Source organism: Carcharhinus amblyrhynchos, chromosome 12 (genome assembly GCF_965287045.1).
Source record: "Carcharhinus amblyrhynchos chromosome 12, sCarAmb.v2.hapA, whole genome shotgun sequence".
Lineage (NCBI taxonomy): Eukaryota > Metazoa > Chordata > Chondrichthyes > Carcharhiniformes > Carcharhinidae > Carcharhinus > Carcharhinus amblyrhynchos.
In genome coordinates this window covers 21,209,166-21,221,600 of record NC_137335.1, presented here as the reverse complement: position 1 = coordinate 21,221,600, position 12,435 = coordinate 21,209,166, and the positions used below count along the sequence as shown (strand labels likewise).

The following is a 12,435-nucleotide window of genomic DNA, read 5'->3' as shown; positions in this document are numbered from 1 at the left end:
CCGGGACGCAGGGGATCCGGGGCACGTTCTATTCCCGGGAAACGGGGGATCCGGGCCACGTTCCATTACCGGGACGCGGGGGATCCGGGCCACGTTCCATTCCTGGGGTAAAGGGGGATCCGGGCCACGTTCCATTCCCGGGATAACGGGGGATCCGGGCCACGTTCCATTCCCGGGATGCGGAGGATCCGGGCCACGTTCCATTCCCGGGGCGCGGGGAATCCGGTGCGCGGGGGATCCGGGCCCCGTTCCATTCCCGGGACTCAGGCGGGAGGAACTCCATCTCCCGACATGCTCCCCCCGGCTGGCCATTGGCTGGGGCTGGGCTGGAATGGCCAATGGCAGCGGGCGATGGGGCGGGGTTAGTGTGGGCCGGCTGCCAGTACTCTGAGGGGGAGAAGTGCCACGACTCCAAGGCGCTCGGACTCAGTTCGCTCTGTGGAGAAGGGGAAGAGAAAACAGCCTGGGAAAAGGGGGGAGGGTTGTTGAAGGATAAGGACAGAGAGGCAGGAGCAGCATCGCATCAGTGAGATTCCAGAGCTCAGCAGGCAGAACCCCCAGCCCAGGCTGCTCTCAGGTAAGGAGGCTCCCATTGAATATAATGCCGGGCATTGTGCCCTCTGCACTGGGGAAGGAGGGAGTGAGGAGGGCATTGACTGATGTGGGCACACTAACCTCCCCCCCCCCCCACATTGCACTGTTACCCCACCCCACATTGCACTGTTACCCCCTCCCCACACCCACATTGCTCTGTGACTGACTGTCCCTCTGATGATAAGCAGCCTTTTCACTCTGCTGAACACAGTGCATACGTGTTCAACTGGAGGAGGTGGGAGGAAGAGGCTCGGGGATGGGGGGGAATTGAATTCGTTAAAGTCTTTCTGAGTGTGGGATTTTGGGAGGAAGAGGCTCGGGGATGGGGGGGAATTGAATTCGTTAAAGTCTTTCTGAGTGTGGGATTTTGACAGACTTGGAATAAATGTGTTTGTTGAAGTGGATGGATTAAATGCACGTCCTGTCAGATGTGTGGATCCCACTGAGTAACATAATTTTTAGAAGCAACTTTTATATGTGTGTGAGGGGTGGGGGTGGATTAGCTATTTTAAGTTATGCTGATATTTTGGATTTTGCATTTTATTTCGGCATGCACATCTTCTGTATCAATATCTTTTTGTTTAATACCATTTGTGATCAGCAGATCTTCTGGGGTTTGAAGTACCTGTGAGAAGCAACAATCAATCAAAGGTTAAAAATTTCAAACTCGGTGACTTAAACCAGATTTCAAAAATATACAGCCGATCTGTCGAAAAAGGTCACAGACTTGGCTGTTTCTCTCTCTCGAGATGCTGACCTGCTGAATATTTCCAGCAATTTATGTTTTTTTTGTTTCAGATTTCCAACCTCAGCACTGATTGAAGAAGTTGAAGTAATTTTAATGCAGGTTTCGTTTTAAATCTCTTGCACCTTTGGTTCAAGAGGTGCACAAAAAAGTGCCCTTGAGTAATCATTGACTGCAGTAAATCCAAACGGGATCGGGGGGGACGGGGAACTGGACAGAAGCAGCTTTTTTTCTATGGAGGGAAGCTGTTCTTTTAAGAATTCCAGTGAAGAAACCGAAGAGGTTGCTATTTTTAATGCAATTAAACTGGTTTTGGAGTCTGAGAGAATGTAGGTTGGGAGGATTAGGAGTCCTGGGAATTGGGGCTGAAGTTTGGTTGAGACAGAGAATCTGTCAGACATTCCTCCAATTAACGGTGTTCTGAATCCTTCCTTTTCCCTTGCTGCCGAAAGAATATCGTTTCTTCTAATCCTCCCCCCACCCCCTCCGCGTTTCGCTGGAAGTCTGTTTGCAATCACAGGGAATCCCCCTCCCCAGATTGGGTAAGGTTGTGCAAAGAAGCTGCCGAGAGCTTATTTTCAGCAGCTAACGGTTTTTTTTGAGGGGGCAGACTGAGGAATGTGTGTACACGTTGACTCTCTGAAATGCTGAAGATCCGGCAGTGAGGTTTGACCACTCAGAAACTGCCTCATCTTAATAGGGTGTCACTCGGATCCGGCAGTGACACAGAGAGAGAAATGCCAGGTCCTAACGCCAGCAGCCCTCTCTTACTCGATAGTGACTGATCCCAGATCCAGCGGCCAGGAGATTTTTATTTCTTTGAGGGTGGGCAATTACTTCTTTTGTTGCCCGTACAATTTTTGTTCCTGCTGTTCCCTCAGCACGAACGGAGTCCTGCGATGTCCTGGAATTAAATCGATGTCACTCCCAGTTTAATCATTGCAGGATCGAGCTCTTGTTTAGTACTGGACTTGACAGTGCAAAGCGATAGGATCAAACACTGTCTTTTGTTCTGCTTCTCTTTCTGTCAGTTCACCTTTATTTTCAAGCCCTCTCCAGTATTTGTTGAATTTCTGGGAGCAAAGGAAGAAACATTCCATTTATGTCCATCTCCAAGTGCCCTGAGATGATAATGATGGTGTTGCCTCTTTCTTCAACCATCCCTTTCCTCTTCCTGACCCCCCTCCTTCTCCTCCTGACCCCCTCACACCCCTTCTGACCCCTCCATTCTGACCCCCCTTCTGACCCCCCCTCCTGACTCCCCTCCTGACCCCCCTTCCTGACCCCACCTCGTGATCCCCCCCGACGCCCCCCTCCTGGCCACCCGACCCCCTTCCTGACTCCCCCGACCCCCATCTGACCCCCACCCTCTGAACCCCCCCCCCGACCCCCCTCTGGCCCCCTCCTGAACCTCCCCTCCTGAACCCCCCCTGAATCCCCCCACAAACTCCCCTCCTGACACCCCCTTCCTGACCCCCCCTCCTGGCCCCACTCCTGTCCCCCCCCTCCTGTTCCCCCTCTTCCCCCTCCTGTCCCCCCCCTCCTGTCCCCCCCCTCCTGTCCCCCCCCTCCTGTCCCCCCCTCCTGTCCCCCCCCCCTCCTGTCCCCCCCCCTCCCTGTCCCCCCCCCTCCTGTCCCCCCCCTCTGTCCCCCCCTCCTGGTCCCCCCTCCTGCCCCCTCCTGACCCCCCTTCTGACCCCCCTCCTGACCCCCCCCTCCCTGACCCCCCCCTCCTGACCCCCCCCTCCTGACCCCCCCCCCTCCTGACCCCCCCCCCTCCTGACCCCCCCCCCTCCTGACCCCCCCCTCCTGACCCCCCCCTCCTGACACCCCCTCCTGACGTCCCCCTCCTGATGTCCCCCTCCTGACCCCCCCTCCTGGCCACCCGACCCCCTTCCTGACTCCCCTGACCCCCCATCCGACCCCCCCCCCACTGACCCTCCCCGACCCCCACCCTCTGAAACCCCCCACCCCCTCTGGCCCCCTCCTGAACCCCCCTGAATCCCCCCACAAACCCCCCCTCCTGAACATCCCCTCCTGAACACCCCCTTCCTGACCCCCCCTCCTGGCCCCACTCCTGTCCCCCCCCCTCCTGTCCCCCCCCCTCCTGTCCCCCCCCCTCCTGTCCCCCCCTCCTGTCCCCCCCTCCTGTCCCCCCCCTCCTGTCCCCCCCCCTCCTGTCCCCCCCCTCCTGTCCCCCCCCCTCCTGTCCCCCCCCTCCTGTCCCCCCCCTCCTGTCCCCCCCCCTCCTGTCCCCCCCCCTCCTGTCCCCCCCTCCTGTCCCCCCCCTCCTGTCCCCCCCCCTCCTGTCCCCCCCCCTCCTGTCCCCCCCCCTCCTGTCCCCCCCCTCCTGTCCCCCCCCCTCCTGTCCCCCCCCTCCTGTCCCCCCCCCTCCTGTCCCCCCCCTCCTGTCCCCCCCCTCCTGTCCCCCCCTCCTGTCCCCCCCCTCCTGTCCCCCCCCTCCTGTCCCCCCCTCCTGTCCCCCCCCCTCCTGTCCCCCCCCTCCTGTCCCCCCCCTCCTGTCCCCCCCCTCCTGTCCCCCCCCTCCTGCCCCCCCCTCCTGTCCCCCCCTCCTGTCCCCCCCTCCTGTCCCCCCCCTCCTGTCCCCCTCCTGTCCCCCCACTCCTGTCCCCCACTCCTGTCCCCCCTCCTGTCCCCCCCCTCCTGACCCCCCCCGATCCCCCTTCTGACCCGCCTCTGACCCCCCCTCCTGACCCCCCCGACCCCGCCTCCTGACCCCAACCCTCCTGACCCCCCAACCCCCCCTCCTGACTCGTCTGACCCCCCTCCGAACCCCCATCTGACCCCCCGACCCCTACCCTCTGAACCCCCCAACCCCTTCTGACCCCCCCTTCTGACCCCCCTCTGACCCCCCCTTCTGACCCCCCCTTCTGACCCCCTTCTGACCCCCCCTTCTGACCCCCCTTCTGACCCCCCCTTCTGAATCCCCCCTCCGGAAACCCCCCCTCCGGAACCCCCCACCGAACCCCCCCTCCCAACCCCCCTCTCCCGAACCCCCCCCCGAACCCCCCTCCCGAACCCCCCCCTCCCTGAACCTCCCCCCTCCTGAACCTCCCCCCTCCCGAACCTCCCCCCCCGAACCTCCCCCCTGAACCCCCTGCACCCCTCCTGATCCCCCCCACACCCCCTTCTGACCCCTCCTTCCTCATGCCCTCACCCTCCTCCTCTTCCCCTACAGCTCCTCTCTCCTCCCCCTCCGCCCCACCCCCTCCTCTCTCTCCTCCGCTCCCTCTCCTCCCCCCCATTACCTACCCCCTCACCCCCTCTCTCCCCCCAATCCCCACGCCCCCCTTGCCCCTTCTCCCCCTCCTTATGCCCTCCCGCCCCATTCCCCCTCTCCTCTGCCCAACCCCTCCTTGTCCCACCCCCTCCTCACCCCCTCATCCTCCTCCCTCCACCATCCTACCTCGCCCCCTCCTACCCCTCGCCCCCGCCACCCCCTTGCCCATCCCTCTACTCTACATCCTCCCCCTCCTCCACCCCCTCGTGCCCCCCTCCCCCTCGTGTCCCCCTCCCCCTCGTGCCCCCCTCCCCCTCGTGCCCCCCTCCCCCTCGTGCCCCCCTCCCCCTCGTGCCCCCTCCCCCTCGTGCCCCCCTCCCCCTCGTGCCCCCCTCCCCCTCGTGCCCCCTCCCCCTCGTGCCCCCCTCCCCCTCGTGCCCCCCTCCCCCTCGTGCCCCCCCTCCCCCTCGTGCCCCCCCCCCTCGTGCCCCCCCTCGTGCCCCCCTCCCCTCGTGCCCCCTCCCCCTCGTGCCCCCTCCCCTCGTGCCCCCTCCCCCTCGTGCCCCCCTCCCCCTCGTGCCCCCTCCCCCTCGTGCCCCCTCCCCCTCGTGCCCCCCTCCCCCTCGTGCCCCCCTCTCCCTCGTGCCCCCTCCCCCGACTCCCGCCTTCCCCCGACTCCCCCCTTCCCCCGACTCCCCCCTTCCCCCGACTCCCCCCTTCCCCCGACTCCCCCCCTTCCCCCGACTCCCCCCCCTTCCCCCGACTCCCCCCCTTCCCCCGACTCCCCCCCTTCCCCCGACTCCCCCCCTTCCCCCGACTCCCCCCCCTTCCCCCGACTCCCCCCCTTCCCCCGACTCCCCCCCCTTCCCCCGACTCCCCCCCTTCCCCCGACTCCCCCCCTTCCCCCGACTCCCCCCCTTCCCCCGCCCCCGACTCCCCCCCTTCCCCGACTCCCCCCCCTTCCCCCGACTCCCCCCCTTCCCCCGACTCCCCCCCCTTCCCCCGACTCCCCCCCTTCCCCCGACTCCCCCCCTTCCCCCGACTCCCCCCTTCCCCCGACTCCCCCCCCTTCCCCCGACTCCCCCCCCTTCCCCCGACTCCCCCCCCTTCCCCCGACTCCCCCCCCTTCCCCCGACTCCCCCTCTCCCCCGACAGCAGCCCCCTCCCCCGTCAGCCCCCTACCCCCCTTCCCGCCTTCCCCTTCCTCACTGGCACTCTCTGTCACAGTGCACCCCCTCTCGTACATCAGTTCCTCGCTGCAACAGCGGACCTGTATACTGCTGCGTGAGTTGTGTCTTGTGCCAGATTCACAGGTGAACCACCAGCCCAAATGTTGTGAGTAAATCTGGCTGGAGAAATGCCAGGGGTCTTGTTAGAAAAGTCAAGTCAGTGTAGAAGTGATTGCGATTGGCTGTAAGCCTGTGTGTACAATTCAGTTGCTGCTTTTCTGACTAAATTCACCTGAATATTGCTGTATGTCCTTCTAATGAACTGTCCCCAAGTTGCTGCCAACAGAGTTCCATAGCTCTGATTTGAAATTAAGGACTTGGTGATGAGATTGTTTTGTGTTGGAGAAGTTTGTTTAGCAGCAGAAAAATGTTTGATTGATGATTTCTCAAAGGCGATTCATCAAACTCCAGCTCCTGTTGAGATTGTTTTACCTTTTAGTTAGGACCGAGGCTGCTGTAGATTCAGGTTCTCGTTACCCCCCCTTGGTTCTAATAAAAATTCCTGGCGAGGAACAATTTGTCAATCTCACTTTTTGGTGGAGACAATTCCAGATTTCCACTCCCCTAACTGACAAACTTCCGACATCGCCCTTGAATTTAAACCTTTCTCCCTAACTCTGGACGTCACCCTCTCCACTTGAGGAAACATTTTCTCTTCATCTACCTGATTCAGCCCTTTGTATGTTGAGTGGACTAATGGACCAGGGGCATTCTCACAAAATGTTGATTGACACTGCCAACAACCTGACCTAAATTCACTTGTTTCTTTTCCAAGATGTTGGAGATTTAATCATCGCAGTAATTGACACAGGAGACTAGTGCAGTAATGTCTAGGTATAGCCTGTGAGAGACCCTCCCCCCACCTCCCAGAACCTTTTTGCTCTGTTCCCACTACTGAATCCTGGAGTTGTTTCCGAAACTCCTTGCCTTTATTTATGTGACCCTTTCTCTGTACTAATGTGCTGCACCAAAGGTACTCCTTTGGTGCAGGCGTCTGGGATGGAATTTTTCCCTCCCACCCACCAAGGGAATCATCGATTGTAGCAGGCTGGGGGGATGGCCCATGCCGTTGACCTCAGACAGGATTTTCCAGTCTTGGGAAGAGCGTGCCCCTGATCTGGACAAAAGCGTTGCTGACGTGAAGAAAGGACGACTTGCAGTTACATAGCGCCTTTTGTGATCGCTGGATGCTCCATAGCCCTTTACATTTTACTGGGGTCACTGGTATAATATGGGAAACCCAGCTGTCAAGCAGCTTACAACAAGCTCCCACCAACAGGAATGTGATAACAGCCAGGTAACCTGATTTCATGTCAGAGATGGAGGGATAAATGTTGTTCAAGGTTCCAGGGAGAACCCCACTGTTCTTCAAGGTAGTGGAGTGGGACTTGAAGTCAAACAGAAGTTGCAAGGCTACAGGGACAGGGCAAGGAGTGGGTCTATCTGGGTAGCTTTTCACAGAGAGAAATGGCGGAGACTCTGATGAGCCAAATGTTCTCCTCCAGTGCTGCAACCGTTCTAGGATTCTGTGCTCTTGTGTTTGTCTGAAAGGGCAAATGGGGCCTCAGCATCAAATCTTGTTAAAGAATGAAGTATCATTGAAGACCAGGAACTTCCCACTGAATGTGGAGTTGGCACAAGGTGGTGGCATACAGTATGGGAAAAGCAGGCGTTTGGGAATAATCTTTAACAGAAGTGGACGAAGAGAACAGTGAAGAACATGAATAAAATATTGGAGTGCATCATTAGAAACCGTTCTGTGAACTCGTGTTCTCTTCAGTCCACAAAGGGTGGCACAGTGGTTAGCACTGGTACCTCACGGTGCCAGGGACCTGGGTTCAAATTCCGCCCTCAGGTCACTGTGTGCAGTTTGCACATTCTCCCCATGTCTGAGTTGGTTTCCTCTGGGTGCTCTAGTTTCCTCCCAGTCCAAATATGCGTGGGTTAGGTTGATTGGCCATGATAAATTGTCCCTTAATGTCAAGGAGGGTGAATATGTGGCGTTATGGACATAGGACAGGACCTGGGTGGGATTATTGTCGGTGCAGGCTCGATGGGCCAAATGGCCTCCTTCTGCACTGTAGATTCTATGTACGTGTGTAAACACCTCCCGACCTTTACAAACATGAACCTGTGGTTAGCTGCCTCTCTCCTTTTTCCTCCTTGCTCTTTCTCTCTTTGTGGAGGAACACCTGGCCCGCAACGTCACAGGTGACCTTCTGTGTCCTGCTGAAAGATTAAAAGGACAACTCCACCCAATTTGGAAGCCTTCAGGCAAGTAACTGGCTGTTTTGCATTTCAAACGATGAGGTAACTAGTTATTGTACAAGATCATTAGTGGGTAATTTTAGAAGGGTCTCGCTGAACTACCAGACCTCCTTCAACAGCTAAAACTGGGGGTGCTGGAAAATGTAGGTAACTCGTTTTGATATTTAGAATGTAGAAATGTGTCTGTGAAGTGCTATTGTGCAGTACCCACTGAGGTTTCACAAATTCCTGTTCTGAGCACAAACCTGCCAAGAGGTAGATCTTGAACAAGTGGGAAAGTTAGCATTTTATTTCAATGTGGCGTACCTCCCGAGGATATATCTTTTTAAAACTTTGGATCAGGATGTGGGTGTCGGCCTGAGAAGGTGTTGGTGACAGGCCACCACCTTCTGCGCTGTGACTGTTTGAGGTAACTGAGTGACGCGCTAACAGGGGGAGTTGATTGTCAATTGTCTTGGTGTGAGATTGAAAACAGACTGGATGACAACAGGTTTCCTTTCCTCAGACATTCGCAAACCAGTTGGTTTTTATGACAAGCCGACAGCTTCATGTTTGATCTTTTTATTTCTGTCCTCTCACTGAAAATGTATGGGATGTCTGGTGTGGAAAGGATCGGATTTGACACATATTCCCATTACAGTCTAAACTGATGTGACAAGAAGGAGCTCTGTGACATACCTCCACTGGGCTACCCCCTTGCTGCCATTTCTATCTGTATCCTGCTACCTATCGTCAGTCACTGAGTTCAGAGAAAAATTGACAAAAGGTGAAAAGATCTCTAAAAGGGGTGAACTTCACAGACTCAAGCTTATTGAGCTGGGGAGATGGGAGGCTGGCTAGGAGAGCACTGGGATAGTAACGTCTAGAGAGTTAATAAAGATGTGGATGAGGGTTTCAGCAGCAAATGAGTTGAGGCAAGTTTAGAGATGGGTGATATGACAAGAGCTTCGGGAATTACATTTTAACCCGGAGAGAGGTTGGAATGAGGCACTCACTACCACAGGAAGCAGTTGAGTAACAGAATTCTCCTAAAAAATGTGTGTCATAATGGTGAGAATAATGGAGTGAATGGGAATCAGTCAGTAGGCTAAATTTTGACCAAAAAAAGTCACAAAAAGAGGTTATGTTTCAGACATTATCTAGACCTAAAGTCAACCATCACAGATCTGACACTCCCAGCAACAGACTGATTTCTTATGAGCTAAGGGCTTGATAAAGTAAATGTAGATTAAATATTTCTTTTGGGGCAATCTCGAACAAGAGATTACAGGTACAGGTTGAGAGGCGGTAGATTTAAGACTGAGATGAGAGGGAACTACTATTTTAGAAAAGGGAAGAGAGGATATGGGGAACAGGGGGGTTGCTGGATTTGAGACCAGGGAGAGATCAGCCATGATCTGATTGAGCCTGTTCTGCCATTCAAATGGCTGGATTTCCTACTTCTGCTTCTAATTCCTATGCCAGTCTCTCAGACACGTTCCACATCACAATCCTCTCACACTCAGTCACTCTTTTTTCTTTTGGATAGTTGGGAGTTTTGTGCCAGTCCTGACGTATTTGGGGAGGGGGGATGGGATGGGGGGGAGTGTCTACGCACATTGGCGAGCCTGGCTTCAGAGCCTGATCTTAGAGGGCACTGGGGGAATCCCGCCCCCCCCCACCCCAACACAACCCCCCACCGACCCCCACATTGGTGGCATGTTCCTCCACCCCTCTCCCTAACACAGGTCACTGGCATTGGACTGTCTGGCCACAGACATGCTGGCTCCCCCCCCCCCCCCACCCACCCCCATCATGATTGCCTTCACAATCCCCCCTCCCCCCATGCAACCACACCCCTACCACATAGTTCCCTGCACCCCCCCGTCTTGGACAATACTCAAGCTCCACCCCTTTGGCACTGCACCAGACACATTGGCGATACCTAACTAGCACTGCTGGGCTGTCTGGTGGCCACTACCGGGCACTGCTGGTGTAGCCATGGACAGTCCAGCCGTGCCCAACTACCTGGAGGCTTCAGTGTTCTCCCAATCACTTCGATGTGGCAGTTGTGCCAGGTCTCCACTAGTGGAGACCAGTCGTGATTCTCCTGTTATTGTGCCGTGCCTGAAGGGAGCCACTGGATTCCATGTGCTGGGATTTGAATGGGCTATGCATATTTAAATACTGCTTTAAATATGCTAATCAACATTGCATTGTCCAGTTCACATCTTGAGGAAGGGGCCTGGAGACTTGCAAACTCTTTGGCGATGTGTGCCTTTATATGCTCTGTTTGTGACCAGAACTCTCCACTCACCTGATGAAGGGGTAAACCCCGAAAGCTAGTGGCTTTACTATCAACTAAACTTGTTGGACTTTTACCTGGTGTTGTGAGACTTCTACTGTGTTTACCCCAGTCCAACACCGGCGTCTCCACATCATCACTGAATGTGCTCAGGGCTGAGTTAGAGATTTTTGATTGACAAGGGAGTTGAGTGCTAGTGGGGGGATAGACAGGAAAGTGGAGTTAAGGTCGGATCAGCTATGATCGCATTGAATAGCGGAGCAAATGGCCTTTTCTTCCTCTTTCTTATGATCATATCTGTGATTAGTTGTTCCCCTGTATTCATCCTCACTTGTGTCAGATCAGTTGTGACAGTCAGCACCTGACTGTTACAATGACTTACCTAACAGACGTTATTGACAGGAGCCATCTACAAAGACTATGGGTGCGATCTTACTAGCTGTTCACACCACACACTCCAGCCAGCCAAATCTCCGTTCACTGCGGTGGGATGGAAAAATCCTGCCAGCATGAACACTGGTAAGATTCCAGCTTGCCACCAGCCTGTGGGAAGAGTGAAAGCCATTGGGAAAATTGCAATGGGATTTTATACTAGTGGCATTTTGGATCCCTCCATGTAGCCCAGTCCATCACGCAAGCCAGGATCCCATCCATTGACTCTGTCTACACTTCCCACTGCCTTGGCAAAGCAGCTAGCATAATTAAGGAACCCCGGACTTTCTCTCCTCCGCCTTCCTCCATTGAGCAAAAGATACAAAAGTCTGAGGTCATGTGCCAACCGACTCAAGAACAGTTTCTTCCCTGCTGCCATCAGACCTTTGAATGGACCTACCTAGCATTAAGTTGATCTTTCTCTACACCCTAGCTATCTCTGTAACACTACATTCTGCACTCTCTCCTTCTCTATGAATGATATGCTTTGTCTGTATAGTCCCCAAGAAACAATACTTTTCACTGTATAATAATACATGTGACAATAATAAATCAAATCAGTTTCACTGTGCCTACTGTGTGTGGGTTGGGAGAACTCCACCCTTCATATTTAATGCTTAACCCAAATGAGATTTTATAAACCCCAGTTCTTGTCTTTTTCCTAAATGGGAGAAACGTCCATCTCACAAAACATGAGAATTTGCTATTTGAATGTGCAAATCTTCTTAAGTAAGAAGAAGGCTTCTCTCTTTTTTTCTCTCTCTCTTTCACTCGCTATCAACCTTCCAGCTCAACTTTTCCACTTCCTAAGCCAAACTCCACCTACCCACAGATCTTGAAAAATTATTTTTTTTGTACGCCTAGCCGTTTTAGCAACAGAAGCAGCAAGAGGTCAGCCACTTGAATTTGTTCTGTACTCGGGTATATCATGATTGATGTGTAGCTCAAATCTCATTTATCAGCCTTTGCCGTATATTCCTTGGTACCTAACAAAAACCTATTGGTATCAGTCTTCAAATCTTTGCAGGGATGGGGGTGAGAGGCCTAGCCAGCAATGTCCATCTCATGTAAAGGACTAACAAAAAATTCCGGATTTCCACTAGTTTCTGTGCGGGGAAATAAACTTCTTAATTTCACTCCTGAATGGTCTGATACCCTCTTATCTGAATTCCCTCCATCAGAGGAAATAGTTTATTAGTGTCACAAGTAGGCTTACATTAACACTGCAATGAAGTTACTGTGAAACTTCCCTAGTCACCACATTCCGGCGCCTGTTCAGGTACTCTGCAGGAGAATTTTTAGCATGGCCAATGCACCCAACCAGCACATCTTTCGGACTGTGGGAGGAAGCTGGAGCATCTGGAGGAAACCCACGCAGATATGGGAGGTGGATTTTCTCCCTCCCACGCACCACGGGAATTGTAGCAAGTGCAGGCAGACCGTGCAAAGGTCAGTTGGCCTTGGTCGGGAATTTCTGGCCTTGAGGCGAACGTGGCTGGAAAATCCTGCCTGGGGTCTCTCTAACGATCTGATCAGTATTGAGTGCTCTTGGGAGGTAGAGGCAACACTGACTGACTGACCTGAATTTAGGAGATTTTGTTTGGATCACTCCCAGTCAAGGAGCCGATAGCAGTCCCTTTGA

The 12,435-nt window shown here is 54.7% G+C and overlaps 1 protein-coding gene across 3 annotated transcripts in view; it reads left to right on the top strand.

The window, feature by feature from the left end:
- Window positions 1-383: 383 nt before the first annotated feature.
- Window positions 384-12,435, top strand: part of LOC145350839 (ribosome-binding protein 1-like) — a 108,947-nt gene continuing 96,895 nt past the window's right edge. For all 3 annotated transcript variants that reach the window (XM_080200194.1, XM_080200195.1, XM_080200193.1), the window contains exon 1: window positions 384-577. The gene's annotated coding sequence lies outside the window, so the exon portion shown is untranslated. The remainder of the gene's footprint in view (window positions 578-12,435) is intronic.